This window comes from Hibiscus syriacus, unplaced genomic scaffold (assembly GCF_006381635.1).
Source record: "Hibiscus syriacus cultivar Baekdansim isolate YM2019G1 unplaced genomic scaffold, ASM638163v2 tig00005974_pilon, whole genome shotgun sequence".
Classification (NCBI taxonomy): domain Eukaryota; kingdom Viridiplantae; phylum Streptophyta; class Magnoliopsida; order Malvales; family Malvaceae; genus Hibiscus; species Hibiscus syriacus.
Window position 1 is genome coordinate 620,593 of NW_024062076.1, and position 16,908 is coordinate 637,500.

Sequence of the window (16,908 nt, forward strand, 5' to 3'; positions counted from 1 at the left end):
GATAATGGATACCACTTGAGAACTTAAATTATGATCCATTTGAATCATGGAATCAACGACTAAATTCTTGATTTAGTTGAATGCCTCTGAAGTGTAATATGATTCGAAGCACGTCCAAGTTCTGGAATATCTAAATACCCTAAGCTCTGAAATGAGCAAATCAATCTCGTATACCAATATAGATATATTATATGACCAAGTTTAACAGAATAGAAGGACTGTATGTATTCAAATTTTGAAAATGATAGAATTACTTTGAAAACTCCGAAGTGACCGGGATAGACTTGACTACTAAATGACCTAAGTAACCTCAATGACTTAGGAATAAGTGAGTGACTTGGATATATCTAGAAACGCTGATGAACTTACACGATATACCATCCCTAAGGGTTATGAATCACGAATCAAGCACATCGACATTTCCTGATATCGTTGCAATGCAGATGTGAAATAAAGACCATTGGAATATATGTTAGTCTCCCTAAGATCCATTCAGCGATGATTCTAAAGATGATCAATTTGATAATAGTTGCCGGTATTAAATAGTGGATACCCTTGAAGTGCAATGATTTGACTGGTTGACAAGTATCAGTGCTGGGATTTGTTTAGTTTGTGTTAACTCAATATCCAGATAGATCGACACAAATCTTAAATGCCCTGAATCTTCGTTTCTCTCTTATTAGATCAATCACTAAGAATTCTCCAAGAACCTAATGCCCTAAATGCCTATGATTTCTAGGATAACGGAATCACTCCTTTCATATCTAACAACACAAGTAACTCAGATGCAAAGGATTTTGAATACCTTTCTGATTGCATAGTGCCCCCGAAAAATGTTTGAATACTTTATGATCTTGATAAATCACGTTATGAATAACTGATAATTCTTTTAGCTAATGAACTCTTTCGATACTAATTCTAATTTATGACATTCTATTAGTATACTAAAGATTCGTGTTTCCCTACCCAATAAGATTATCAAGTACCTCCAAATAATATCTTGAACCTCTATTATGTTCCCTGATCACATGGATGTTTACTATGATTTATGTTCTGATCTCTGTTATGATTTCTGATATCTCTGTTTACTAACTAACATTATTTTTATACATGGTACTCTGGGACTCTAGTATGACTGAAGACTGTGGCACGTTCACTCGTTGCTGGTAATTCCTTATATAGGTTCAGCACCGACTGATAATTCCATATGGACCTACGACGACCCTTGGGTAGGCTTTACGGCCCTGAGATCTTTATTGGGTAGGCCCTGTGGCCCCGAGAACTTTTTTGGGTAAGCTCTCAGGCCCCAAGGTGCTCCCTTAGGTTATGCAATTTTGGGGAACTGCATATGGCGTTCGGTTGAAGGGTTCTTCAATGGTTTTTGAAAAATAATTTTTAAACATCTACTGTTTTAAAAAGATCTGTACCTTTTCACTGGTTTTGTGACAACACACTAGACACCTTATTCTGATCTCCTGAACCCAATCATCCGAAACATTTTCCTCTAATCTGAAAGCTTACTGTCTTTTACTATCTAAGATATCACTAGGACCTGAGCTCATCATAAGAGTTTGTAGATGTCTGAATCAATAAGGAAACATATGCTTATATGTTATATGCATGTTTTTCAGTATCATCTGGTAGTTTTGTATTACTGAGCTTTCCAAAGCTCACTATTTTACTCACCTTTTCAAGTTAAAAATAATGAACCAATTCAACTATCGACTTCAGTAATGGAGTCCCACCGGCGTTGCTTGAGGAGTGCATGTGATTAAGGGACAAGTAGCTTGTATTTTGTTTTTATATATGAGTCTGAAATCTGTTTTATTTCTGAATATTGGTAAATTTTACCTTTGTGCTTATAAATTATTTTATGATTTTAAGTGTTTTAACAGGAATATTAAATTTTCTTAGATTTTTACGGTGGGTCACTCTGATAGCCCTAATGTACCACCTCGGATCGGATTGGGTCACCCGCATCGGTCCATGGGTGTTACATATAGTGGTATCAGAACTTAGGCTGAGTCGAGTCTTCTAGATAGACCGATCGGTCGAATGTCATAGAATGTCTAGTTAGTACATGCCCCTAGACTACAACCGTACTTCTCTAAGCCCGAACTCCAAAGTCGAGCTCTTCTCTGTAATAAGCTAACCTAAGTTTTCTATCCGTTAGGGCTCAACCTATGCATAAAAGAATACCAGTAACATTTTTCTAAATTTTGTAAAGTACCTCACGAGTAATGTGAGAATTATTTATCCATGAAATTCTGACCCGACTCCAGAAATGAAATTGGGAGATGTTATCATTCTATGAATCTAACCTCGTAACCAAGGTTGAATTGATTCCACAAGGATAATTCTGTTATGATTCTCTTATTGGAATGAAGGAGAGTTCTGATGAGAATGTATACTCAATTGGTTAAGGATTAGTGGAGGACTCGTACTTCTGTAAAAGCTACTTGAAGATATGGAATAACTTATGGAAGCTTCAATTTTGCATTTCTATGACTTGAGTGAATTTCGAGGACAAAATTCTTTTAAGGAGGGGAGAATTGTCACACCCCAATTTAGGGGAAAATTTATTAATATTAAGTATCGAATTAAGGTAGTAACAAGGGAAAAGTTGGGGACTAAATTGCAAATTTCTACAAGTTGTAACTCAGTTTTGAAACCTCTAGAGACTTCAGAGTCGTGAACCCAACATTTACCTTTTTTATACCCAGTGAAAAATAAATTCCCCCCGATTGGTTAAACCCCTATTTCCCCTAAATCAAACCCTAACCCTAACCGCCGCCTACACTACTTTCACTGGTGTCGTGAGGGTAAAACCCAACTGATTTTGTTCCTTATTGACGTACCGTCGCCGTCCACCATTGGGTAAGTTACCGATTGTTTATTGGTGATAATTTGGCTTGGTTTATTAATGATATTGGATTGGTTTTTGATGTAATTGAGGCCATGGATGAACAGGGAGTAGTCGGCCGGAAACTATGAGCCAGCCACCGATGTCACGCGTCGTCACGCGCCACCACCCGTGCGTGGGGCTTGTTTTGTTCCAAGGAGTTTTCCAAAACCTAGTGGACCAAACCCGTTTGATCCGACCCAACCTGACCCACCTGGTCTGGTCTAGTCACTGAGTTAACTCATTGACTTTGACCGAGTCAACTTGTTGACCATTGACTTTTACCGATCTGACCGTTGACTTTGACTTTGATCAAAAATGTTAAATTTTTTGAAAAGCCCTATTTTATGTTTTTCAACGTCATTAGTCCGAGTCCGGAGTTCGTTTTCCTAAATTCTCACCCGGTAAGTTGTTTTTCAGTGATTTACCATCGGATTCAATATGGTTTCTCAATTAAGTTTAGTTTCTAACGTAAATTTGGTTGCTTTGTATCCGAGGAATTATTGGACGTTGAATTCAAGTTCGAGAGTGATTAAATGGGGATTAAATCGGTGGAGCATGAGAATCAAGGTAATACATTACTGATTGCTTGTAAATGTATATGCTAAGGCAAGTAATTATGTGCAAGTATACACAATCGAATCAAGTAATATAGGGTAAGCGAGTTATCATCTATTCAGGGATTGGTCGAAAGTTTTTAAGCTTCACCACAACCAGAACTAGTTGTAACAAGCTAATTCCTACTATCTTGTCAAACAAGAAAACTATTATTAATAAAACAAGAAAATACTATAAAGTATGATTGCACAAAAGTTTGGTTGAGACAAAATAATTATGCAGACTATTGAAATAAAATAAAACAAAGACAAACGTTGATTCAAATATAATTCAAACAACCTCGCATATTCAGACTTATCACAGAGAACTTATGCTAATCTTTTGTATTGACAAACAATTATTCTAAGTATAGAATGAATTATTATGACATGTTTAAGCTGTCCGAAAGGATTGCTAGTATTCTTAGACGGCTGCTATGGAAATACTACTCAGCGTTAACTATATCCCTTGGTTTGTCAGACTATTGTTGTAGAAATACCTCTCAGCGTGAACTATATTCGCTGTCTATCCTACTCTAGCCTCTATCCCTTTTAGTCGAATGAAACCTTCTCCTTATCTCTAAGGTAAACAAGTTAGAACATCACCATCCTGGGTCTATTCCATTGCTCACGTAGATATATCTAAATTATCTCGAATCTAAGAATCAGTATCTAGACAAAAGGCAATCTCTCGACGCTCCTACAGTGCCAAGACATGTTTCACCAAGACCCCAGGCAATCTCTCGAAGCTCTTGTAGTGTCAATGTAAAATATACAAACAATAAACAAAACAGTCATGAGCAATTAATTGGATTATAGAAATATGTCATATCAGATTCGAAAAATGTCATGCTCGGTCGTGCCCACAACTCCAACCGCGACTAATCCAAATGAAGTTCCTATGCAAAAACAAGCCAAAATAGAACAAAAGTAGTAGTATCAAAGTAAAAATGAGGAGTATATAATAATAAAAACATGCAATAATCAACACTCATTAAATTAATATAGAGAATCAATATGAGTTTAATAAACATAAGCATACGAAAGACATGGTACTAAGTAGTAGGTACATACATGATCTTGATCAAGTGCTACCTACCTAGGGCTTAAATGTTCTATCACTAGGGTATGAGTCTCACGCATCCCTTAGTCCTATGTTAAAGGCCTCGCCATGAGTACACCACTAAAAGGTCTCTGGCCCTAATAACTTTAACTACTACGGATTATCTAAATATGACACTGATTCTACTATGTATTATCTGAATTCAACTTTGACTTTACTATACATTATCTAAATGCCATACTGACTAATAATTGGTCTTACATAGCCATCAGATACTGGTTAACAAAGGGAAACCTGTGTTGCATAGCATCGGTACAATTCCCAATATCTGTTGAATGATCTCCTAGTCCTCACATAACTATCAGGTAGATCATTGTGGGGGGAACTTGGTGTCATATAGCAATCAGTAACTACTAAAGTATTGGCTTGGTCTCACAAAGCCATCAAGCCAAGCTTTAAGGATTCTATTGTACTAGACTAATACAACTATACATGCATATCTAAGGCCTAAAGGCTACACAACACTGACATCGCTAACCCATTCCTCACGAGTGTTCGAGCCTCTCGCCCTAGTTAGCTCCTGAAATACCTCATGCAGTGACAATGCCCCACTAGGGCAACTAAGGTAGTCTAACTATACCCTAGTATAGCTCGACACAAAAAAGTGAGGTCAAACCCTTACTAATTGCTATTTTCTCATTCTCTCATCTAAAACGTTATACGAAGGTTTATTAGTCTGCTATTATTGTTAATTATTAAATTGTTCTATTATGGTCCTTTGTTTCTTAAAGGCATTTTAATTATTTTTATTTCTAGAGAAGTCTATAAGCGTTTCATGAGTTCACGATGATTCCAATATTGATCACTCATTGTCTATAACACTAGTTGGTCTGATAACTGGCTTGGGTTCAAAATTAGGTACTCCCTAATCGCTCCTACTGCGCTTTCTCTTAATTCACCCTCAAATTAGAGGGACAATTATACATTCACCATTCACTAACACTCTTGCTATCAGCAACCTGGATATTTCGTAATTTTATTACCTCATCATACCGCTTGTCAATATACCCTTCATAACGATCCTTCATTCTTAGATGTTCAAAACGAGATTTACAAGGGTAATTTGGTAATTTTGGCTCCTAAAGACATTTTTGTAACCTTTTACACCCATGCTAGATTCTCGATCTCAATCGATATTAAAGTCCTCACTCTTGAGTCTATTTGACATCTTGAAATCACTCAGCTTTTTTTGGTATTGATATTAAGCCTTCGGTATGGATACTCAATTTTTGGTATGGAGACCAATCTTTCGGTATGGAGACCAACGATCTCGAGACCGTGCATTCAGTATTGATACCGAGCATTCGGTCTCGACACTAAGCATCCGATATCGATACTACAACCCTTAATATCTATAATATGAGATTAGTATCGATACTCTTGATATCGATACTCTCTACCTGAAATCCTTAATTTTTACCCAAATCATCCAGTATCGATATTGTTCATCCCAGTATCAATACTTGAACCCATAAATGGTTTATTTAGTCTAAAAAACCTAAAATCACTCCTAAGTCCACAGTTTGGTTTCTAATCGTGTGTTGAAACTTTAATGAGCTAATTAAAGTGTCTTAAGAACACATATTTTACATCAAATTCTTCATCTATTGCTTAAATCAAGTATAAACCCTAAAATGCTTAAATACTCAAATCCTAGCAAATATTCATGTTCAAGAAAGCCTTAACACCACAAAGGATTAGAAATACACTACCTTGATGCTAGGATCCCGATACAAAGCTCCTTGCTTAGCCAAACTCCTTTCCTTAGAGATTTGGATGAAAACCCCCACTTTTCTCTAGCTAGGAAATAAACCAATACTTGATTCATATTAAATATGTTAGTGGAGGAATTATGAATGAATTTGATACATGAAAAAGAGCTTAAGATCTTACATTTGTGCTATGGAAATTTGGAGAGAAAAATAGGAGAAGGAATAAGAAATTAAGAGAATATAAAGATGAAGGGAAATAAAAGCCTTCATATTTTTTTAAAAAGGAAATTACACGTTTGCCATCCCACAACTTCCACTATTCAAAAATCTCCTTTTTGGCTAATTGGGCTCAATTTTAACCCAATTAAGCCCAAAGACTTACTTATTAAATCCACAAGGCCCACTTACCTCTCAGCTAGACTCGAAACTACTAGCCCGGAATTTAGGGCGTTACACTAAAAGTTGTATAGACTATAAAAATACTACATCTCTCCAAAATAATTATCTCTCATTATTCTAAATGTGTAGACATATTCTATATTTATAGAGTCAAATATTTGCACCAAGAGTCCATATTTAATAGGAATTCTTACTAAATAAACTTAATCACCAAGTAATCTTCAATCGGTGTAAATTTACTAAAAGATAATGGCATGCACAAAGATTATACACAAAAGAGAGACTAACGTTTTACATGAAAAACTCTTTCGGAAAAAATCACAGGCATAAGAGAAAAATTTTCACTGATAATAAAAATAAAAGAATATAAGAGGATTTACATTACCGACTTAACTTCTAATCTTAATCCTAATCTTTGGTATCAGTTTATAAATATACTTACTTGATTACAAAAAACCTATTTAGTAAATCTACTAAAAGTAGATATTCTATTATTGATCAATATACAAGAAAATGAATTTCATACTTTCAATTAAACTAGGTTTCTACTTCTTTTTTTATATCTTAATTTTATACCTTTATTAATTTTTATCACATCAAATTTAAGTTAAACTCTAATAATCTTTCCTTTAACATGAATTCTAATATATATATAAATTTTAAAAAAAATGCATAAGAAAAATAGAAAACGTCAAGGATATCTTAGAAACGAAAATATAACATATAATAAAAGGTTTAGATAACAAAATAAGAGAAATATAGAAATAAATAAAAAGTATCACATTAAGGGGTAAATATATACATAATAAAAATTTAAACTAAAATTTCAAGAAAAATAAAGTACAATTTTGTCACGAATTAAGTTACAAGTCTATAACGTATAGTTAAAGAATAAATATTAATTCTTAAATACTAGATTTAGAACTCTGATTCAATATTGGAAAATCACTTTTCCTTTTCTTCTAACAAAATTGGAAAAAAAAATATTAAGAAAACCCTAGACCTCAAGATACTATTACTAAAATTTAAAAAGTAAAAAAAATGCATCAACTAAAATTAATTAAATTAAAGTATAATAATCAAAGCCATAATATGTTGCGTTAAGTTTTATATTACTTGAATAATCATTAAACGAATGACTCGATTTTATTTTGATTATGGAATTGATTTTTTTCAATTAAGTCATTAAACTATTAAAATGGTTTATATCAGGTTATTGATCATATTAACAAAAATAAAATATTGATATGATAATTAAATAAATTTATATAATAATATATTTGATTTTTAATTACTTATATATTCTATTAATTTGATCTTAATCTTAATTTGATTCAATAAATTTATATATCCAAAGTTGGCACCAAAAGGGTCAAAATCATGACATGTGAGCTAAGCCTCTAACTACTGAGCCGGTCCAAAAATTGATCAAAACTTAAAAACATAGTTTATTAAAGGTTATCTTGTTGATAAAAATTAAAGAAAATGAAAATAAGATTAAGAGATCTGATTCAAAGTTTATTACAATAAGAATGATTAAGAACTAAGTCAAGTCTAATACCAAAAAATATTGACAACATATTACGTATAACTTAAATTGTAATTAATAAAAAATTAATATAATATTATATTCTTATTTTAATATCACATAATAAACTATTAATATAAAATTATTTATATTTTTTAATAATGAATAATATTTTTTATTCATTTAATATAATGTAATATTTATTATTATTTATGGAAAATTTTAATAATTAAAATATTGAAATATATTTATTAATTATTTTTAATAATATAATATTCATGTTTTAATAATTACTAATATTTACTAAAAATTATTAATTAATATATTTAAATATTAAACAATACTTTTATGAAAATAATAAATATTTTAAATTATATTAATAGTTTATTGTATATCATTAAAATAATATATAGTATTATATTAATTGTTTACTAACTACAATCAGAGTCATCTCAGAGATTTTTGGGGCCCTGAGCGACTCAACAAAAATTTAATAATAAGGTTTATAGAATGAAAGTATCATTAATTTAAATAATTAATTTAATATTTTATTAATAAACCATTAAAATAATTAAACTTTATCAATACATAATTTTCATTATTTTATTAAGAAAATACAATTAAAATAATAAAATAATAAGGGACATTCATTAACTTACAAGTTTGTCACTTGAAAAATATCATGCTCCGAGCATTCTTTGAAGCAAATTCATCAATCAAATCTTCATAAGCAACTTTATTTAAATTCTCATTTTTAATTGCCACCATAGCTAGTTCATTAAGTCTTTCTTGTGACATAGAACTACGCAAGTAAGATTTGAGCAATTTTAAATTTGAACAATTTTAATTTCGAAAAACTATTTTTGGCCTTTACAACTATCACATGAATGAGTAACAATATTCTATATGCAATAATTACATTAGGAAAACAATCAACAAGCTTAAAAACTTTAAAATATCAAAAGCCCCCAAGTTTTCTTTTAGCAAAAATTCTTAAGTAACTTCAATTCCACATATAAGTAAGATCCATGAATATCACATTTATCATCATTCTTAAGTGTATCTTCCAAACGGCAACAATAAAATTTTAAATTCGGATCATCTAGTTATGGGAAATTAGAATTAGAAAAAAAATCTAATTATGGGAAATTAAAAATATTTAATTATTTTACCGTTAAAACTTTGAGTTGTGTGGAAAGTTAATGAGATTTTGGAAATAAAAAATTGAATTGAAGAAATACTCAATAACTGTTAAAATTAAAAATGGGCCCCATCAGTTATATATGAATGTATATAATATATATATTGCACTTACACTTTTAAGTTTTGGACTTTTGGGAGTAAAACTAAATGTGGAATTATGGATGTGCCCCTGATAAAATCACAATTACTCTTGAGAACTAATATTTACATAGAATGGGGCCCTCGTTGAGCAATTTAAAAGGGCCCCCCCTGAGCAAGTGCTCAGGTTGCTGCCCTCAAAAGTCGGCTCTGACTACAATTCAAACTATATATAAAAGGTTATTAATATTATGCAAGGATTATTTGTCGGTCTAATGAGGCATTAAATTTTTTTAAATAAAGTTAGATGTTTAATTCTTTATGTTTATTAATGATGTAAATTGAATTGGGAGGGTCGATCTTATTTCTGTAATACTCAATCAGAATTAAATAATTAATAGATTGAATACTGATTAATTTAAAAGAATATTATGTAAGGATTAAACTCACTTTAGTTGTTAAACATTTTTTATTCTGATAGACTAGGGTTTAAATCCCCTCAACATCATTTTTGTTTTCTTTAATTTTCACCAATAAGATAGCATTAAATAAAACAAGTCAACCTTTAATCAAGTTAGAGACTTGGCTTAATGGTTAAGACATTCAAATTTTTCCTACACATTCGGAGATTGATCCCCATGACGTCAACTTTATATTCATAACTTTTTTTGGTCTTCTTATATGTGATCATATGATTAGATGATTAAATTTATTACATTAAATTAAATTGGAGTTAAATTGATAAAATATATAAGTATATAAATTTATTTAACAGGCACAACAATGTTTTCGTTAACAATTAATAGTCAGTGACTTGATTTAAATCACTTCAATAGTTTAATGACTTGGGGGATGTTTGTTTACTTCAGAATGATTAAGCGTTGAATGATTCAAAGGCTATGTATGAATTAACTCTGAATGTGACATGCTGTTTGATAATAGCTCTGAATCATTCAGAATGTACTTCTGTGCTGAATCATTCAACACTATTTTATTGAATCAGTCAGCACTGAATCATTTAGAGGTGAGAAACAAACAGTTTGAATGCTGCGCTAAACGATTCCATTCAGAGCCAAACAAACAGTCTCTTAATTCTAATTCAATCATCTAAATAGAACATATCCTATAATTAAGTGAATATTCAAATAGTTTACCATAAATTAAAGTGTAATAGTTAAATCCAAGATCTATTGGATAAAGTTTTCTTCACGGGAAAACTGTCTGAGACATAACTTGTTTCAGCAGTATCTCAAACGACAAACCATGAAACTCTCGTAGAAAAACAAGGTTTCATGTATTTCTATGACTTTTTAATGCGAGATTGATGAAATTTAATGTTATTTTCCGTTTCCTTTCATTCAATCTATCATCATTTGCCTTGGAAAAAGTTTCTTTCTTTCCTCTTTTTAGCCAACTTTTAAACGTTTTAGTCACGAGAAAAAAAAAAGCTATGTTTTAGATTGGAATAGCCAAATAGGTTAGGTCTTTTTTAAAAGTTATACATAGTAATGATTAAAAATGCATGTATATACAATAATGTTTGAATCCAGCGTTGAGTACATGAAATATAATGATTATTTTCTTATGATTTGATATGTTTAAACACGATACTTGTACATTTTATAATTTTACTTTACAAATAAAATACACTTGATAAATTTTAGGGTAAATTACATAAATAGTCCCCTGACTATAAGATATTATTTTATTAAGTCTCTCGACTATTGAAAGTTACAAAATGGTCCTATGACTATTGGGAGTTGCTTTGCTGAGTCCTCTGACTATTAAAAGTTAAAAAAATGGTCATCAATTATTCATTATGTTCTAAACTCGTCCCTTTTCATTAAAAATTTGACGCCAATCTGAGCTGTATATTAACCTACTGACTTAGATATGATAAAATTTAATTTCATAATCTCAAACGACTATCAAATCTCAGTCAACATATTAACGTCGAACTAAGACAATCGTTAATTTTTTAATGGAAAATAACGAGTTTGGAACATAATGAATAGTCAAGTGACCGTTTTGCAACTTATAATAGTCAAGGGACTCAACAAAATAACTCCCTATAGTTGAAGGACCATTTTATAACTTTTGACAATCAAGGGACTCAATAAAATAGTATCATATAGTTGGAAGATCATTTATGTACTTTACCCTATATTTTATTGTATTTATTTTTTTACAATTAACACACAAAAAACGGAAAATGCAAAACTAATTATCCAACCACTTATAACATTTGACTTTAAAGTTCTTCCTACAAACAAGTGTTGAATACTATATTATTCTTCACAGGCTTCTTATCGAGAGAGTCGATAGGGAGTTGAGTAGTACTTTGATCGTGCTTGTAAAAAATTAGTATTCGACTTGACTTATTGCTTGTTAAGCTCAATAATTTGATAAAATTCTGCTCGACTTGTGCTCTTCAAAAAAAAAACTTACGACTCAACTCGTTGCTCGTTAAGCTCATTAATAATTTTATCTTATTTTGTTAACTATATGTAAAATCTAGTAATACTTTGTGTCTATGTTGAGTTTAATATAAACATAAATGAATGAATTTAACCAAAAAATTATCAAAAAAGTGTATGAAGTAATTTCGAAGTCTAAAATCTAAAGTAACAATACATAAATACACCAAATTAACATATCACAACCAAAGTAACAATTCAAAAATATATCAAACTAACATATTAAAAACATTCTTGAATAAAAAGAAGTTCAACAATACACAATCAATCCTAAAATAAGGAAATTGTTGAATTAATATTTTGATATAACAACAAATTGTAAAATTGATTTTGTCAAAAATTTATAAAAATAATTCAAAGTACAAATTAACTTGAAAAATATGTTTTAAACATTTTCCAATTCAGTTGAACCTTTTCAAAAACATACTTGATCATTTTTTTCTCTTCAAAATTAGGTTTCCAAGGTTTTTTTGGCTCAAAATGATTGACCCCTTATCAAACAAATCGTTCCCTTTGACCAAAGGGTAAGTTACATCATACATCACTCAATTATCTTCTCACTCCTATTTTGATCAACAAAATTTAATTTTTTAACTTAATCATTTAACTTTCAAATTACTCTTATTTCAATCACTCTAACTTATTTTATTAATATTTTTATGATGTGGCATATTTTATTTATTATTTTATTGATATATGATTAAAATAAAAAAGGGAATGACAATTAGAGAGGCCAACAAGAGTGAGGTCGTGAGGGTGGGGTGAGTGGTTTGTGATGTAGGATTTGTGGTATGATTTTTTGGTTTTGGTATAATTTTAAATTTATTTTTTTACTTTAATTATATAAAAATAAATTAATAATAAAAATTTCATGTCACAAAAACATTAATAAAATAAATTAGAGTGATTAAAACAAGAACAATTTAAAAGTTGAGTAGTTAAATTGAAATTTTTTAAACTTTAGTGACCAAGATAGGAGTGATAAGATAGTTGAGTGATGAATAATGTAATTTACCCATAATTATAGTAGTTTCGTCAAGTTTGTAAAGTCAGATACTAAAATGAAACAAATATTAAATGTTAGGTATGATTTTGAAAAAAAATAAAAAGGTGCTAAAACGAAATAATAGTAATAGTTTATGCACTAAACATGCAGTTAGCCCAAAAATTATATAAACAAATAAACAAACTACTCACGAACTTATCAAGTTGAATTGGATCGTGTTCGACACAACTCGTGGTTTTTTTGGCCCAATAAGGCAACCTAAAATAACGAGGGAATTAAGGCACCTTGATTTCTAATTTGGGATCCACGACATTTGATATAGTGCAGGGTGAACTCGTCACCTTTGAGATATATTATTTCAGTGAACCCGAATGAGTGGGGCCCATATGTACCATTAATTTATCGTATTTATAGGGAATCATCACCTCGAGGTGACGAGTCAATTAAAAATTGTTATTATTTTTTAACTATTGCAAAAAAAATTTAAATTAAAATACATATATGGTAACTTGTCATCTTGAGGTGATGGGTTCCATTGAATTAAAAAAATCTAGTCGTTAGTCAACGGTTACAAGGGAACACGTCACGCCGTGGTGACGAGTTTCCCCTGGTTTTTTAAATATGGCCTTTGGAGTTAGGGCTATAAATAAGGGTTATGGGGTTTTAGGTTTTTCATCATCCTAGCAAAATTCGAACTTCCTAAAAAAATCTTGAAAAATGGCTTCTCGAGATTACATGTTATGCCTCGATGATGTTCATATTTCGTTGGTCGAACTCCATACAGAAGAAGAACAGAGCATTCGTCAGCGTGGGATGACATCGAGAGATCCGTATAAGCGGATGATGATATATCTTCAGTAATCCTGTTTGTATCTAGCCATACTTTTATGTGGCTTTAAGGTGTACCCAACGTTGATTTCATCTCTGATTAATCGTTGGAGGCCCGAGATGCACACTTTCCATTTTTTGAATGGTGAAACGATGATTACTTTGGAAGACGTCACTTACCAACTTAGTGTTACTATCAATGGTGTCATCGTCATTAGGTGGAACGATTACAACCCCATCGCTTTGGTCCACAAAGTTTTGGGAAGACAACCACCATCCAAGATCATAGACGGCTATCGGTTACGGATGACGTGGTTGGAGTCCGAATTTCAAGTGACGGACGACTTTACCGAGGAGGAGGTTATTTTTGCATCCTGAGCATATCTTCTCCAATTGATCGGAGGAATATTATTACCGGATAAATCTGGTAATTTGGTGCACACTTAGTATTTGCCCATATTAAATGATTTCCAGGAGTGTCGTAATACCAGTTGGGGCTCGACGATTTTAGCCTTTTTGCATCAGGAGTGTTGCAAGGCTGCAATCACCCAACGGGGTCGAAAAGACAATGTAGCAGATTGTCTAATATTGCTACAATCTTGGGCTTGGTATCAGTTTCCATTTTTGACATCGATTACAACAACCCCGTCGAGTTTCCTCTGGCTGCAAGGTAAATTTTCAACTTCGATTTTTTAACAAATTTTTTAATATATTTTCTTATGTTTTTAATCATTTTTATGTTTTTTAGATGGCGTAATAATATAACGGAGATGAAGTTGTCTGGTGCGACAAAAAACGATATACAGATGAGGATCTATATCGATGGTCGACATGTGTCAAATATTAGTTCTTAGTTTAACTTTTTTGAAATTGTTTAACTTTATATATATTAAATTTTATAATTAATATGTACATTTTTGTTGGCTTTCGTATTGCGATAAAAAGATCTACCCGTTATTGCCATCGAGATATTTTTAGGGTTTTGATTTATGGTGCACTGTGACGCCTATATTACAATTTTTTATTGTTGAGATTCACGCTGCTGATAGAGTGTTGCTACAGTTTGCATCTCATTAACCAATTCCTACAAAAATATGATATATGGATGACCTCCAGAGAATTGATTTGCTTGGGAAACATAATGATGATTGGCCAACAAAGCACGCTTTCTACATTGAGCAGTGGGATCAACGTCAATTATTGGTCTCATGTGTTACGAGATTACGCCAATGGATCTTGATTTCGACCATTTCTCCTTATTTCCGAAATTATGAAAATAATGGGAAACCATATCTTATGACATCGACATAGAGGGGATAATGGGAACAACACAAGGCCAGATCTATCAAGACGAAGAAATCATCATCATCTTCTTCTGCTTCAACATCTGCAATTGAAGATCAATGTTATGCATCTCAGGCTAGTTTCAGCTTCTATACTTTATATCATACTACAACCGATACTCAACTGACTTGGGTTGGACCTTCATGGGATGCAATCCAATACACTCAAGCATCTTCGACAGAACATCCATGTCAGGATGAATGTGATCATATCATACATGGTCAACAAGGTAGCGAAGTGGATTCAATAATGGCAATGATGGCGTCAAATACCATAAGTTCATCCCCGTATTTTTGAAGGTGGATCTCTAAGTTTGTTAAGTACACCTTATTTTTTTCAACAACCAACCTAAGATGAAGATGATGAAGACGACGACGACGATCAAGGCCGACGACCCTGGCGTCTCGACGAACCCCGCGCCATTATCATTCGACCACTCCTCGACATCGTCAAGAACTTAGGAAATATAAATAAATTTTATTAGTTTGTAAACACTGTTATTTTAATAAAATTGTTAATTTACTTTGTAATTAATTTATTTTTTAATTTTAATCTGGAGGAATTCATCACCTCGGCGTGACGAGTTGACTTGTGACCATTGGCCAACAACTACAAAACGACTATTTTTTTAATTAGAAGAACTCATCACCTCGAGGTGACGATTTGACGTATATTATTTTTTAAAAGTTTTAAAATTTAATTTTTTTTGCAATGCTTAAAAATAAAATATGAACAGAAGAGATAAATACAATAAATTAATGGCTCACGTGGGACCTTCTCATGTGTGTTCATTAAAATAATATATCTCAAGTAACTCATCACCTCGTGGTGACGAGTTCGTCCTGCACTGTAGCAAATGTTGTAGATCCCAAATTAAAAGACAAAGTGCTCTAATTCCCTCATTTTTTTTCAGGCTACCCTATTGGGCCAAAAAGCCCTCAACTCGTTAAGCTATTGAATCAAATTTGAGTCTAACATTAATTGAGACAAATTTAAATTTGAATTGAATCAATTTAAATCAAATGTAGATCAAATTTTAACCTAATCAAATTCAAGCGTCTCACGAATTGCTGTACACATTAAACACATGTAATCCTTCGTTATTAATCGTGATGGTAAGTGTTCCCTTGCGATTCCAAATGAGTTTGTCATCATCTTTGTTGACTTGAATTTTTCTTTGCTTTTACGGCCCGTAAATGATATATATTAATCAAATTCATTGTATCTCTTAATTTTTGGCATTTTCTGAACAATAAAAAAATAAGTAGCTTCTAGTCTGATGATATGTCGTCTTAATCTTCATCTCACACTTTCACATTCTTATCTACAACTGATTACAAGTTGAGAAACCAAAAATATAATTAATAATTCATGTAGCTATGTAATGTTCTTATTATTTTATTTAAGGTGTTACACGGTGTGTATATTGACAAATTATTTAAAGTTATATATATATATATATATATATATGCCATTGATATACGAATAATTATGAATCATAAAATCTAACTCAAATTTAAATCATTATACATAAATCTTAAACTTAATTTTAAACTCCTAATCCTATATCATATGATATCAATACACCTCCATATATATATATATATATATATGTAAATGACATTTTATATACAAATAATTATGAATCTTAAAATCTAACTCAAATCTAAACCATTATTCATAAATCTTAAACTTAATTTTAAACCCCTAAT